Genomic DNA, 17,788 nt, shown 5'->3' with positions numbered 1-17,788 from the left:
CCATAATTACCTTTTCACTTAACCAAATATTTCTCTTTAAATAGCATAATAATCTAAACTTAAAATTTTTACTTACTCCTACGTTGGTTACTATACGCCCTCGCGTATGCGCCAAAAGAAACATATGGGTGGATTACACTTCGCCAAACAAATTATTTTTCCAGCATATGCCAAAATCTTAGATTAGCTAGACTTGAGGTGTGACATATGCATAATGTACTCATTCATCGTAATCACATACAATCATGGAATTCAGACTAAAATCACAATAGGTACACAAACAAAATATTCAACAACAAATACTCACGGTGGAGTGCAGAATCTCACATGAACTCTTTCATCCTTGACAGCTTAGCTTTTCCAAACACTAAAGCCTCCTTCATCCTGGTAGCTAAGCATGACAACCCTGTATTGGTTAAACCGAATGTATTAAATCCTTAAAACCTTGAATCTAATATAATATAGAGACTTTCGAAGAGTCTTTACTTTCCTCTTTCTCTAATTCACAGGTATAGAGAGACTTAGGGGCTTACTGGTTTACTAGATTCCCTAGTTTCCAGACTCGTGTCTCACATTTACTACCCCATACAGAGCTCTCCAAGGCTTTCTCTTCTTTGGGGCAACCGAACAAGAAAAAGCAGAAGGGAAGAAAACTTAAAATTTTTTTAGAAATAATCCTTCCTACATTCATCAACACACACACACATATCCTCTTACACACAATCTCTACTTTCCCTTGCTAATCATTATGTCTCCTACTAGGGAACCAATCGGTTCTAACTTAACTAAACTAGAATTGGGATCCAAATGGTTTCCAATCTGCCAACAAAATTGTCTAGATTTTTCAGTAGACCTCACCAACTTACTATTTTATTCAATTAACTCCCTAACTCTTCTTTAACTTCGGGACTTAATGGAACCCAGGTGTGACAGTCTTAGTTAGTTCTTAGATTTAATTTTTAGTTAGTTTACTTAATTAAGTTGTGTCTATTGTTCTATGATTTATTTGGTGGGTTTTTAATCTCTTTGTGGGTTTGATCCTTAAAATACTTCCTTGCACAAATTTATTTCATTGTAATTTATTACTTGCCATTGATCTCATATACTTGTGAGTGGTTAAGGAAAGTGGTAACTATTTTGAGTTTTAAAATTACTTATCATATTTTATTATTATGTTCTTCACCACATTTTACAGCACCACAATCTTTTCAACCAATAGCTTTTTGCTCCCAAATAATAATTTTCTTTTTCTCCTTTTCGAAATCCACAGAGAACCTTTGGTTTTCCTACTTCAACTTGCATTCTCTTCCATAAATGGTTAAGCCTCAAGGATAGACTTGAAGATGGTGTTCCTTTTCCTCAAAGGATAACTTAAGGCGTATTCATTTTTTTCTTTTAAGAGGAAAAGGTATTTTGTTTCATTGATCTTCACCCATAATAATAATGGCCTTGAGAGAAGGCTTCATCAAGACTAAGGGTCACATTTACCTGTATTAGGAGTGTCTACAGAGGTTCTAACAACATGTCTTTCCCTTTCTCTAGGTGACAGAATAAGAATATTCACATTTAAGTGATCATACATATACTAGTGAATGAAATCAGGAGGTTTCCTTTTCCCTCTGAGTATAAAGATTTCTAAGAAGTCTTCACTCAACGACCACTCAATTATGATAAGGGCCAATCACAAAGGTTTAGCATATAGAAAAGAATGACGCTTCTTCTTAGGTCACACCATTAAGGCTACATTCATTAAGATAAAACCTCTAAATAGTACTCAAATACAATACCTCACTAAACTGAAAAGGTTTTATTCTCAAATGATGCTATTTGGTTTTTGATGATAGATTCATCAGATGAATGAGCCAAAAGTCTTGTAGATGAAGAAAGGATCCAATTAGGGGGAAAAGGAAAATCTTCCAACTTATTATTTATCAAAATGTAAATATGAGGTGAAAAGTAATATTTTTAGGGAATTTTTTCACCTCAAGGTTAATACTATCATGTAGCTCATAATAACCTGCTCTAGGAAACCCTAAAAAGGTAAGGGTAAATAAGTTCCTAAAACTAATCAAAGAAGATTCTTCTTAAGCTTCTTACATCTTGAAAAATATAGTACTAGAAAGGGAAAAGAAGTTCCTAATATTTTTCCATAGAAATATTGTATAACATCATCTCTACAAACCAAAGAGAAAAGTGCTGGTGAAAGCCCAGTTTAAACAAATGCAATGGGAGACAGAAGTCTGCTTTAATAAATACAAAACTAAGAATTGGTATTTATAGTAATAATTTATGAGACATCGAAATTGCAACATGGTTATGATCTTCGTTGTAGTAGCGATGCATAATCATTCTTCACTAGACATCGGAGCATCATTTATTTGAAATATTGAATGCTTGATGTGCATTACAAAATTTATGATAATCAAAAGCGAAAACACAAAAAATAGTATGGAATTTCATAAAAAAACATAAGGAAAGCAAATCATGTGTAAAGAAAAGAATAAGAAGAAAATAAGTATTTTAAAGTCATAAAGGAACCTTATTAATAAGTACCTTCACGGGAAACTAAACCAACACTCAAAAAAACGTCGATAATGAAGAAAAAATGGAATTTGAAAAGCCCTAATCATATATAAACGTGTTTTCAAAAGTAATTAATGTAGAGGAAAAATGTTTAAGGCAAAAATCATGACAATTTAAACTTTCTTCAAGCCTTGTCAAGGCCCCTAATTCCCTCCTCAAATATTTGACTCAACCAAAGTCTTTTTTTAACCTATCTTTCATCTAAAGGGAAATTGTTGTAATGTCTTCGTATCACCCCTTATCAAACCACTAGAAACTAAGCCTAAATGTCAGACTCGACAAAGCTCAACAAATAACACCTGAAAAATAACTATGTTATATTTATAAAGTATTATACCGGGAATATGTATGTTGAATTTCTCGAATAAATGAAAGAGACATATTAGTAACAACAGAGAAATGTAGTGAATAATGAAGAAAACTAAAATAAGTGATATAATATGAGATATTAATCTGGGATATAAACTAAATCGTAAAAAAGTGAAGAGTATTAGGGTCAAATTATCAACACTCAAAAGTTGAGTGGTAAAAATAAAATTGTGGAAAAATTTTAAGGACCAATGTTGTGGTTTTGCCAAAAAGTGTGAATGGTGAAATTGTAAATATTTAATTTTTCCAAAGGCGAAATGGTCAATTAACAAGTGAGATAATTTTTAAAAAATCACCAAAATACCCTTGGACATGTGCATTTAATTATAGCCATTGAATTTACTTGATGGGGCTAAAATAATATGAGCCATTTGATAAAAAATAATATATTTTATTCATGAAGTGTTGGCAAAATCTTGGCCATTGGATCTTGATTGAAATAGTGAAGAAATATTAGCCATTGGATGTTGATTTTGATATTATAATATTATTTTATATTATTATTTAAATATTAATATATATTTATCATTGCTTCTAACATGAAAGAGAAAGAGAAAGAGAAAAGAAAGAAAGTTTTTCTTTTATTCATTTTAGTCAATTTCCATTAATTCCACCATTTTCACCTAAAATTCATGAGAATTTTCATAACCACCGAAGAGGAAAAGTGAAGTAAAGATCCTAAAGAGATTGGTTATCATCTTAGAACCTAGAAATTTGGAGTTAAAAATGAAAAAAGTGAAGAGATTAAAGAGAAAAGTGAGAAAGAAGAGAAAATGATAGAAATATTGTAGACAATGGAGAGGAAGGGACAAAAGTGTGAAAGGATGAGAAAAGAAGTAAAGAATGTGAAATCTAGAAAAAAAGAGGTAAGTACTAAAATATTTTTCTTGTTACCTAAGGATTAAATGTGAAACATGTTAAATTAATTAAGTTAAATGTGTGAAATATTTATGAATATGATAAAGGCTTGAAAGGTTAAATTATGTAGAAATAACATAATTTGTTAGTGTTAGTGAATTGATAGTAAACTACAAACTAACATGTTAAAAGTTTCACTAAAACAGATTCTAGGCAGCAACAATGTTGTGACTTTGAAAACTTATAAAAATTGTAGAAATTGAGTTAAATGTTGAGCCAAATATGAAATTGAAGCTTTCTATTTTACATAGAAGAAATAGTGTAAGCAATTGGATTGTAATTTATGAGAAAAATAAGTACTAGTGAGATAAGGTCAAAAAGATTTTGGTCTCCTATGTTATAACTTTGAAAAGTCATTAAAATTTGTACAAAAATAATTAGGAGATGAACATTATATTTCTAAAAATTTTAATGAGTCCATTTTGAGGATAAAGAAATGGAAACATTATACAAGCTTTGTACTAAAAGATAAATATTTTTTAAATTGAAGAGGTAAAAGTTGCCTAGCAGCAAAATAGGAAAAGATTTGAATAAACTTATTTAAAAATTCTGATAAAAAATTTTATACTAGTGGTGGGATGTCTAGTTTCAAAATTTTCAAACATGACTATTACTCAGTGGACTGCTCTGTTTTGAAAATTAAGCATTAAGATTTATGCAACAATTATAAATTGGATAATGAGAAAATAAATTATATATACGAGTATGAATAAAAAATATGAAAATAGTGAAACAATGGTATCGAGAATGATATACATGATCTCATGTTAGTGAAATGCTCATGTAGACAAAACCTTGAACTCGTAGAATATAGTTGACATGGCATAGGAACAACCAAACGCTCCCCTGATAAATGCATTTATGTGCTGTTAATCGTACATAAGTTTTACTTATGTACCTTGGAACATGAGGTTTTGGGACCTCATTTCTGTAAACTGAGTATATTGAAGTTTGGTCTGGAAATTTTAATGATTTGATAACTAATTAAAGAAAAAAGACTAAATCGTAAAATTTGAAAAAGCTGCTTGATATTGATCTTTCTTAACTAAATAGCTTAAATAATTAAAGTAGGAGGATTTATGTGGTAATTATACCATGATGCATGTTAGTGGTCGGTCATGTGCTTATTAATTAAGTTTTATAACTAAAAATGTTAATTAAAATTTAAATTTAAAGTAATTATAATAATAAAACAAAAACAAACAAAGCATCATCTTCATATTTTCATTTTGTGACCAAAACCATGGAAGGAAAAGCTTGAAGCATTAGGTTAGTTTTTCCCTTGCATGTAAGTGTTTCATTAGTCAGTTTTTCATGAATTTTATGTTTTTGAGATCGTTGTACCTTAACCTATCTAACCCAAGGAATAATTTGTGATTCTATCAAAGTTTTGAAAACTTTCCATTGATGTTTTTGAAGCTTTTTAGTTGTTAATGGTTTAGTTTTAAGTTTGATGATGAATTAGGAATATTTTGTAAAGTGATTTTGTATAGTTGTTAAGTTTAAGGACTAAATTAAAAAATGTTAAAAATTGGCATGGTTTTCTTGTATATTTTAGACATTATAAGGTTTATTATGAATGATTAGGAATTCGAGGATATAGGTTTATGGATTAATTGTGAAAATAAATTAATTTTGATTTTAGGGACTAAATTGAATAAAATGCAAAAGTTTAGGGCAATTGTGAAAAATGTCAATAAAGAATTAATATGCATTAAATGGATTATTATAAAGTATTTGGAACTGATAATTGAATTAAATCATCGTATAGATCAAGAATCGGTAGAAAATCGTGAAAAAAAGAAAATTACTGACTAGTCCTAATATTACTCTTTGTGCAGTTTAGCCATGGTAAGTTCGTATGGTATTGTTTTGTGTATGTTAATTATGTTATAATTAGTATAAGGTGAGAAAAGTGGACTGAAACTTAAACTTTTATTCTCAGACGTGTATCGAGCTCGAATGAACATAGGATAGGATACAATTGGCATGCTAATAGGTTATTTTGCGCGCTATACAGGATTGGCTTGTGATGAGATGATGATTCTTGAGTTGTTATTATACATTGAATATACCAAAGGCCAGCATTTATTGCAGATTGTCGAGTTATATTTACAGTGATTCTGGTGTGTTTCTAGGGGCAGATGTAAAGCATACGGGCTTAGCACTTGGTGCCCAGGCGTGTTTCTGGAGGGATGTTAGTCTATCGGCTAAGCACTTGCTGCCCAGATATGTTCTTGGTTGGATTGGCTTGGTTGAGCATTCTGGCATGTCTTGGGTGGATAATTGCTTATTCGTATCTATTTATATCGTTCATCGGGCAAATTTTTAATGGTTAAATGACATGGTGATGAAATGTAATTGAAATTTGGTTTTAATTCCTTGTTAATGACTTCTATACGTTTTCATGATTTCCAATATTATATCGTGACTTGATAATGTTGATATCGTACAAATGAGATGATCAAATGACTCGTGTATATGATCTTCACCTATTGAAGGCTTGTGGTTGACAGGGTTAATATTAGTTAAAGAGTTTGTTAATTATTAAACTATGAATTTAGTAAGTTATATCATTTCAACTTGTGAACTTATTAAGCTTCTTAAAGCTTACTCGTGTTGTTTTTCCTATTTTCTTGTAGATACCATTTTGTGGAACTGAACAATCAAATCAAGTTGAAGAGCACACTATCCAACTATCTTTCAATATATTTTGAAAACGTTTATTTGGGATATGTGGCATGTAATAGGAGTGAAGTTATGTATATAAGTGCTTGATGTCTTTTTAGTATGATTAAGACTTTCTAGCCATGTGAACTTGTTAATATAATGATGTGGTTGATTATGGTTAATGTTGTATGTGATGATAAAATGGTGGAAATGGTTTTGAAAGTTAAATTGCATGGTTGATGGATTATTGAATGTCATATAAGTATAGTTGGTCATTGATTACTTGTTTAATGACTAATAGATATGACATGGTACTTTAATTGTTGTTTTGGAATTTTTTTTATTAGGTGAATTGGTATAACTATTGTTGAAAACATGCCTATTTATATACTTTGATATATGGCTTATTGGATGTGAATGAATTGGTGTCATTTGACACTTTGTATAAAATTTTTAGGCAAGGTTGAATTGATTAGGAAATAAATTTGGATGTTAGTTAGGATTGTTGTTTGTGATGGTGCCCTATGGCATATTGGTTAAAACTAGAAAAATTACATGTTTTCGTATGCTTTGGTGTAATTTGAACATGTTGAATGATTGGTAAATGGCATACTGTAGCTTAAGTAAGCATGAAATGTTTAACTTACTATTGAAGGTACGTTTCAAGTCACATTGGTTGAGACACGACCTAACACACGACTATGTCTCATACACGGGTTCTTGGCACGGTCGTGGGGTCTGTGTAATTTTTTTTCATTTTCCACACACAGGCACAACTAGTTGCACAGTTGGAAGACACGACCGTGTGTCTCCTTCCACACCGTTTTAGTCCTCATACATGATTGAGCAACACAACCATGTTCCATAGAACACACAGCCCTATGACCCCTATTTTTTACCTTACTTTTTTATTTTATTTCAAATTAGTCCCTACTTGTTTCCAAATTGATTTTAGAGTTTCAAAACCTTGATTTAATTCTTGTTTTTGTATGAATGGTATAATTATTGAATGTTTATCTATTAATGAATGAGTAAATTGAATTTTTGGATTGACATTGTATATTCTTGACTATTTATTTGTCGTAACATCTCATAACCCTAATCTGGTGACGGAGACGGGCGAGGGTTGTTACATACCCATATCCTGTATGATAATCATACATAAGTACCCCTAATAATTATACACAATCGTACTTATGTACCCCTGATATATGCACTTTAGTGCTTACTGTCAATTGCACTTCGGTGCCTATTGTTACTTGCACTACAGTGCCTATTGAAATTGCAAATTTCTTCCTACTGATAATTTCACTAAAGTGCCTATTTATATTTTTCATATTTAATGAAGTCTACTATGAACTAAACTTAAAGTGGCAAGTGTAAGGTAAGAATGTATGGAGTATCAATGAATAATCTAAATTTTAGTTCATATTTTTATTTTCTTGTTAAATTATGTTTATTAAATTATTTGAATAAACCTAGAAATAAGATTGAATTCATGAGTACTTACTAAGCTTCCAAAAAGCTTAACATGTCATTTCTAGCATGTAATGTGCAGGAAGTGGTAGTGTAAGAAATGAGTTTGAATAACGCTTGACAAATCACATCTTATCTCCAATAAGGTATAAATGGAAAATGATTTATGAAGTTAAATTATGGAATTATAGTGGCAAGCACATAAGTATACAAGTAGTTGATAGTTAATGTTTTAGGTCCATTATTGAATTTAAGTGGAAATGCTTTAGGACAATGTGGTTTGCTGTTACTAAGTGAACATGTGATATTTTGGATGACAATTTGGTGTATTATAAGGTTTGGAAATGATTCAGAATGTTTGGAAATGATAATGGCATGTCTTGGTATGTTTTAAGATGATTTCAAACTTTGTTTTAGTCCCCCTACTCCAAGGGTTCGACACTCACCCTTAGGTATCGATACCAAATAAGTCAAAATGAAAAAAATCTATAGTAACTGCACCTAGGTACAAATGTCCTATTTGAAAAGGCCTATTTTCATTGTTTCCTTTTTACAAATTCCCTATTTTCATTGTCTTCTCTTTGTGAAGGCCTCAAATAACCGCCAAGCACAACTGGATCACAAAATAAGCTTAAAGATGTTTTAAAAAGTCTTAAAGAACCTTAATCAATTCTAACATAAGAGTGGAACTTGAATTTCATTTTAGTCCCTAAGTGAAGTATTTAGCCCAACTATAGCATCCTTTGCTCGGGGTCTAGGTTCGAGCTTGGGTAAGGGTGTTTCACAACCTTGCAGTCTTGCCATGAGCTTAGCCTTACCTCACTAAAACATCATGTCAGATAAAGTGGGCTTGCAAAACCCCCAAAAGATATAGAGAGAAAAGCTTCTACCAAGCATTTATCAATTCATCACTACTCTAGGCCTAAAAACACTTTGTCTAATCATTCCACATACACTCCTCATATAAACTCCAATAGTGTTTTTTGCTGACATACGTCACTCTACCCTTTGTACCTACAAATTATGGTGCTTAGTAGGTTGAGCTCAAATGATGATTCCTCATCATATGCTTATTTTTTGCTATATTTTGCTTACATTTTCTTAGTTTCTTGAGTATTTATATATGTTTTAGATTCATTTATTTGATTTGACCTTTTATGTTTGTATTGTAAATATTGTGTTTTTAGTGTTTTCATAAGTACTTTTAGTTTTTTTTGCACATTTAATTTCAAAGAAATATTTCATATAGTATTTGAAGGTAATATCAGTTTGGGAAGAACATATCAGTATACGAAACCATGAGATTAAATGCAGTGAGCCTAAAGTTGATCCAAGATGATGAGTTATATTCCAATACTCAAAGATTCAAAATTTGCAATTTGGAAACATTTAGAATTTCCAACCTAAACATTTCTCAGTGTTTCAATCATATATCGATCTCCAATACACTATTTTGGGTGTACTTTATATCGTCGGAAAGGGAATTTAAAGCTCTATCCAAATATTGGAACATCAATGCCGAAATACATCAAAAAGAAATCAAAATGTAAAGAGAAAGTACAAGTTTCACATTGATGGAAAATTCTGATATATTTTCATGTTTAGACCATATCTCCTAATATATTTGGACTTTGGTGTTGAAATTTCTACAGTGAATGTACAACATGCAGATATTTAAGCAAACTATTTTTACTTTTCCCAATTGGAGTCATTATTTTGGACAAAAGAAGTCATAAAATAACATGTGAAAAAATATTCCAAAAGATGACAAATAAATGGGCCTAGCAATTTATTAATATTAAGACCTTTGCATTTTCATTTAGTTCTTTTTAGACTTCTATAAATAGCCTTTAGTTTTTAGAATATAGGGAATCTTAAAATTGAGATCAAGATCATTTTCCTGTTAGCGCTTAGGTGAAAGTGTAAAACTCTTGGAAAATACTTAGGTAATTTCAATACTTATCATTTGAGATAAAATGAATTATCAGTCACTTGTTATAATCATACTTGTAAATTTAGATTATTGATTTATTATAAACAATAGATGACACAATGAATGCTTGGATGAATTAATCTTGATTTGTAGTAGACAAATAAAAATTAGCATAATAAATATTTGAAACTTTTTTTACAAGTTTTGAAGTTATCAGGTGATTACAATACCATATGTTATATTTTTGGATTGTGTTGGAAAAGATTCGGTTCAAAAATGGTTTTCGTGTAAAGAAAAAAATTAAAGATTTGATAATCAAACTTGTTTGTGATATTTATATCAATAAACATTTTTTGAAATCTCACCTGTGTTTTCAGCTAGACGAATCATTGTCGTTCTTGACTTTCAATCGAACGAACTTCTCTGCTATCCTTGTATTAAGAACTACTTCAAGTGTGGGCTCGAATGAATTTGAATCAAACAAAACTAGAAATTATGTACTTTACTTTTAATGGGAAAGCAAAACTCTCTCTTTAATAGAAATCGATAGAATTGTTATTCCAGAAAATAGAATTTATACTCAGAAAATAAATTCTCACTATTTTCGGGCAAGATAACAAGTTATCTCAAGTTTGTACATTTAACCTTAACAATGTCATCTATTTATAGGGAGAAGAAGTGAAACCTTTGTTGAATTAGTAGAAGTCTATTTCAATAGAAAAACAAATTCCTAGTTCAACTAGGAGAGAGAGGGGCAGCAACCTTAGATAAATATACTATGGTTTGTCCTCCCATGTAATAGCACGAGGGAATTTTGGTCCAATTTATAAGTGCTTCTTGGACTTTTAACCCAACATTTTATAATTCAACCCAACTCAATACATGTTTTTCTATTTTCCAAAATAAACATTATACATTAATTTCCCAATTAAATAATTTTCTCTATCCAATTCTAATTCTGTTAAAATCATGGCACCTTTACCGTAAAGGAATTTATGAGAAAATATATTTAATATTTCTACATTCAGAGAATTCACAATGACCAATTAATTCAATTCCATTTTCGAATTTCAATTAATTATTTGAAAAATCATAAATTAATTTCCCAGGTCCTTTCTATTTAGTGAGAAAATCACATTCATTTCAGAATGTTTCTCATTTCTCCAACTTTACCATTTCTATTCATTTATGTTCATTTGATTCAACATGCAATTAATTTTTAGTTTCAACGAGCTAGTGGAGGGACCGATTGAACATATATAATTAGGGCTTAAATGATTTATAATTAGTGGAGGGACCGATTGGACCTATTAATTATATACACATTTAGTTACAAAGTCATTCCACTATAGTATCGTGACTGAGCTCTTCCTAACGACATACCATTATGAAAGTAACTCGATCAGTGCTTGTCTAATGAACTTCTCATAAAGGTGTTACCTTCATAGGATATCCTTAATCTCTTTGGGATAAATTCACTCTCTCAATATGATCCTATTTTATATCAAAATAACCATTATATCTTTCTTCATGAAAAGTCAATTACTATCAAATAGTAATTAAGTCATTCATCACAAAGACGAACGACCCGTGACCACGTTTATTTTTCATCTATCATGTAATACCAATGAGAGGATATTATTTACCTATGTCTTGGGTTATGAATTCCATTATTGTGAATGATGTTACATACTTAAAAGTCATATACCCAATGCACTAGCTTTTGATTTATTATCTATTTGAACTCAAACTTTTATTTACATCAAAGTATACAAGTCACACATGCATAGTCCATCATCCATTCAGGATTAAGGTATGTCATATTCTGAAAATTATAAATGAATAAATCCATAAAAATATTTAGGATCTATTCTTGTTGGCTCCAATCTGATGTAGTGTCAGCCCAGCCAGTCACATTTATGTCTCTATCTTCTAAGAGTCATCCGCTCTGATGCCCAAGACAAGGCATCTCCCCAATTGGATTTGATAGACGGCATATTAGTCTTTCAATCAATTTGCTCATTTTCGATTAGACTAAGGACATGTTTAGGTTCGTATACTAATAATATAAGATGTCTTTCTGTATTACAATCTGACCACGTAATATCGCTTAGTACTAATTTAAACATTAGACAACCAGTGAGCCAATATTGGCTTCTATTTTGTTTTTGCATGCAAAAACCACGTGAGGACATTATACAAAGAATATTAATATAATCCATGAGTAATTTTATTAACCAATTTGTTCAAAAAATTATAAGTTTATAAACAAATATACTATACTTAGGGCACCAGATCTAATAATTTGAACTTAAATGGTTGAAGTTTCATATTGCACCTTCATTTAATTATGGATTTATTTGCTAAATTTTTTGACTTGAATTGTTGGACAATCATATTTGAAACCCCTTTGACGGACATACCTTTGCTTATGGATTTATATGTTTAATTATTGGACATAAATTACTAGATTATTAGATTGGAACCTCTATTGTGTGTGGACTCTAACTGTGTAATAACATTGAGTACTAAAATTTAAACTTAGTATGACACCAAGAGTCAATCCTTTAACATCGGCATATTTTATTCTAGGTATTTATTATCTTTAGTTTTTATTTTTATTTCTAGTACTTCTTTTTCCCACTTTCATTTTCAATATTTTTACACCCACTTCAAAATTAAGTAGTAAATTTTTTTAACATAATATTTGTAATCTTGTAAATTCTAATAAACTTCATTGTGAATGACCTTAGAATCCTAAAATTTTATTACTTGAACATAACTTGGAACTTGGGTTTACAACCATAAAAAGTGTCTAGTCACCCACGCCAAGTCAAACTCCCTTTATAAATATCAACCTCCTACAACCTAAGAGAAGAAGAAGAACTCATTTACTCCATTTACAGTCACCTAACTCAAACATTCTCTAAACTCATATAAATTATGATTTTTAGTATCTCTAAGTACCACCTACAATGTGAATCACCGTCAGTCTACTCCCAACACCTTGTATAACTTAATTATTATAAAAAATACATATATCATTTATAAATTAATTAAAATTTAATATGATTATATATTTAAAGGATTATTGTCTAGCCCATTATTAATGAAGTTTTTAATTCCATAAGTTGGATAAAGAAATTGCATGTGTTGTTATATTATATTTAAAAGCAAAAAATGCATGATAGTTTATTAGCTTTGGTTGTCGAATTAAAAAGTTCCATTTAAACATCATAATAATCCCACATCTAAAAGATATAAAATATGAATTATAAATTTCAAATATTTTTAAGAATTTTGTATTAATTATTAAATAGATATCCATAAAAATTATGAAATTGAGCAAATAATTATAAATGTTACATTGTATCACACTTCTTTAAAATTCAAGTTACCTTATAATATTTTTAAAGTAACCCTTAGCCAAATTCTAAGTCTGAAATCGAGGTTCATGGTGTTGACCGAGCTCTTGCTCTCCATTAATGGCCGTTCAAGGCTTAATTCTGGTTGCTAGAATGCTAGTTATGTTCCTTATGTTATGGACTAGGGTCAATTGTGAGAGGTTTAAAGGTTAGTTCGTTGTATCAAACTCATATTTAAAATTGTGTAGCTGTAAAGATTTTCGTTGTATCAAACTCATATTTAAAATTGTGTAGCTGTAAAGATTTAAGTATATTTATTTTTAAGTGTACAAGTCTCTATCCTTGGTTTAGATAAGGAGCGTTTAAAGGCAAGGCTGAACCTGCGGTCCAAAATTTTTTTTAAATCCTTACCTAATCTCAAATTAAATTGGTTGGACCATTTGTATATATTTATTGTTCATAAATAATAAATTTATATCAATAAATTTTATATTTTATAGATAAATTTAAATTAAAAGTGAGAATTTGGTACACTATTAATGGGGTTTTTAAACTTCATAAGTAGGGTGAAGGAGTTGATAAGTGACCTATAGAGATATAGTAAAATATTCAAAACATAAATATTTTAAAAAAAGAGAGACACATGTCAATTCTTAAAGGCGGTTTGTGGAATAAAAAAAAAAGTATATTGTCAATATACCAAATAATCATTCTTTTACTACACTGACATTTGTCAACCATTTAACCCTATTTGTGGAGTCTAAAAACTTCATTGGTAGTATACCAAATATTTTCCCTTAAATTAAATAAAGTTTTGGGTAATTATTTGATACATGTCAATAGAGGTTTTAGACTTCACAAGCAGGTTGAGGGTGTGATAAGTGTCACAACTATTTATATAATTAATTTTTTATTTATTTACTATACCCTATAATACACTTGTCAAATCATTAATCCGCTAGTAAAATCTAAAAAACTTCACTAACGGTGTATCAAATATTTTTCTATTTTTATTAGCAATACTGTTGTATAAAAGTTACGGTTTCCAAATAAGAAAAAAAACTAGACAAAGCATTCTCAAAATTTTAATTTAAATACAAAAATGGGGTGTTTATTATAGTGTTTCTCGGTGCTGCCTGATTGATTGGTGGCACCACACAACTTTTTCTCCAATCATGCAACAATCATGACGTTTTTTTAAAAAAAACTAATATTTTTAATTGGTGTCGCTTGACACAGTGGTGGCACCAGTATGTATTTTTAAAAATACTGGTATTTTCACGGGTATACATGGTGAAAAAAATATGAAAAAAATAATTTTTATTGGTGCCACCTGACACACCGACGACACCGCTTTAATTTTTAAAAAATGACTGAAAAGAAAAAAATCTACTAAAGTGAAAAAAAAAATGGTCGATGTCAGGTGATTTAAAAATCCTATTGTTTAAATGAGTGTCGCCACACTGTCAAGCAACACCAGCCCCTATATAATGCCTCATCTCCCGACCAAAATGTTGTTTCCATCTGTTTAAGAGAAGAAATTTTGTTTAAAAATATGAGAGAGAAAAAATAGTGCTAAATTGGTTTATCAAAACGAAAAAGAAAAAAAACAACTGTTAGAAATCAGAATTGAAGATAACATATTTGCTTTTTATTTTAGACTTCAAAAATCAAGTTTGAGTTTATCAAGTTAGTTTGTAATTAATTTCATTTTATTTTATATTGATAATTAGTAATATGAGATGCAAGTTATATTGTTTGATAAAAAAGTTTTTTTCTTTAAAATGGTATGAATTGTTTTAATAGGAACTAATATTTTTTTTCTTTTTAATTTATTTTACAAATTTAGTATTGAAGATGAATAAACAATTCTTCATATACGTTCATTTCGATGGGGTAATTTTACAAACAATTGTTGGTTGTATATTTGAATCGTGTCATCATATAGGAATGAGATTTAACAAGAATGTAAAATTTGATGAAATGAAGCAAAATATTAGTGCAAAAATTGCTCAACACTGTGGGAGGAGGATGTCCAGAGTATTCTATAAATTTTCAGTTTCATCAAATCCACGCAAATATAGGGAGATGGAACTTGTAGAGGATGATGACGTGGATACTATGATCGCACTATATTACTTGCCTGGAAACGTTAAACCAGTTGAGTTGTTAATGAAGTTAGCAGATGTTGAGCTCGTTCAAAATGTCACTCCATTAAATCGACAATATAGAGTTCAAGACCTATATAAGGAGGTTCTAAGAGTGTCTGTCAATAGGCGATCATCTATACATGGGTTTGACTTTGATTTGAATGTTAGGTGGGTAGAACCATGCAATTATAGAGGGGCATAGACATGGGTCGAAAATCCACACAATGCTCCGACTGTGTGTAACAACCCTAATTTGGGTCCCCATTTACAGATACAAATGTTGGTGATTAGTATAGATACAAATGGTGAAGAATGACTCGTTAATGATGGTGGTTCTAATCACCAAGGTGAAGATTTTAGTGACCTTGATCTTGATGAGGACCTGGTTGATATTGACGACGAAGGTCCAAGTGATGATGATAATGTATACGCCCCTTCGCTCAGGTTGGTGGCAGATTCTGAATCAAGAGAGTTGTTCGCCGGGTAACAATTTGCAGATAATGAGAAATGTGTATTTTTCATCAAGAGATATAGTATTAAAGTTTAGGTGGACTACAAAGTCGTATCTAAACTGAAATTATATATTGGGGCGTGTCGGAGGTCTACATTGATCCATTGGTCATAATTGTGGGAGATTCAAAATTTTGTTGGGCCTCACACATGCACTGTTGCACGGATGCTGGAAGACCATTAGAAAATAGATGTGAAAAAAAATTTGTAACTACATCATGCCACTAGTGAAATACTTGCCCACAATTCCTATATCGGTCTTGATTTTCGACATAGAATCACAGTTTCTGAACAGAATGTCATATAGGAAAGCATGGCAGGCTAAAGAGATGGCGATGAAGCAGTTGTATAGATATTGAAATGCGTTGTACAATGAACTTCAAGGGTGGTTAGCCGCGAGGTAGGATTACATGGCAGGGGTTGCAATTGACCTATAAACGTTGCCTTCTTACGGCCTGGACGAGCAACTACAACTGGGGAAATAGACTTTTCCACCGCTTGTTCTTGACATTTGATCCATGGCCTTTCCCCACTGCAAGCTGCTTGTGTAGGTTGGTGGGACCTAGCTGTACGAGAAATATGCGCAGATCCTCCTTATTGAAGTTGTAGAAGACAATAACTGAAACATACTACTAATAGCCTTTGCCATTGTGGAGTCTAAGAACATGGAATCGTAGCAATTTTTCTTGACGAACTTGGAGAGTCATGTTGTTAGACAAGACAACATTTGCATAATTTTGGATCAATCGAAGGGGTTAATTGAGGTGATTAGGTGTTCCAATGTCCTGTGGAGATCCGTCTATTGCATCTGTCACATTGTAGTTAACTTTTATAGAGACTTCAACAATGCAGATTGGCGTAAACAAGTCATGAACATGGGTAATTCCAAATTTCATTTTTTTAATCTTTTGAATACATTTAGAAATTAAATTGAATGATAACATGCCTTATTAGAATACATACACAAGGTACGAGCTAGAATAATACTGTTTCAAACAGTGGATGAACAAGCTTCAACTTGAAATGATCGGTGAAACAAATCATGATTCATAAGAGTGGTTTAATAGCATGGACCTATACCAATGGGTTCACTATTTTGATGACGGGTCTCGCTATAACACCCCTCACCTGACTCGATCGTTAGGGCCAAGCTACAGAATGCTACAATCATAGCCGGAGAAACCTCAGACAATTAACATTCAACTAAACATAATTCAAGAAATCAAAATTATTTCACTTCATAATCACATTATAAAATCTTTCTTGGGTCTTATACGAGCCTATGTATACTCTAAAGTTAACCAAAAATTAAAAAGGACCAATTTGTAACATTTTTAAAATTTTAGTTCGACGTCGCGACATGTAGGGGTTACTCATCATGGTGTGACATACTGAATTAGCCTCATTGTGATGATGAGGTTTCTTGTCATGTCGTGCCTAAAACCCAAGTCTCGTCCTGATGACCATCACTTGACGTCGCGGTGTGGACTTTGTTTTTGGTACAAAATAGGCCTTTTGGTACATATTTCAAGCCAATTCAACCATTTGCACCTTTGGTACATTTTTTCACCTCCAAACCTGTATAAAACATGTTCAACACATTCCAAACAATGCATTTTAACCAATTCAATTCAACCAATCCAATATGTCACAATTTGGATCCAAAACATATCATTTCAACCTATTCAAATTTCGCCTATACAATCAAGCTTTTAAACCATTTCATATCATCATTTCACATACTATTCCATAAAAAACTTGTAATTTTAAAGACATAAACAATGTCGCATAAGTTACCAACACATACTTTTACA

The sequence above is a fragment of the Gossypium hirsutum genome, chromosome D04 (genome assembly GCF_007990345.1).
Source record: "Gossypium hirsutum isolate 1008001.06 chromosome D04, Gossypium_hirsutum_v2.1, whole genome shotgun sequence".
Lineage (NCBI taxonomy): Eukaryota > Viridiplantae > Streptophyta > Magnoliopsida > Malvales > Malvaceae > Gossypium > Gossypium hirsutum.
Note: the sequence above shows the minus strand (reverse complement) of the source record.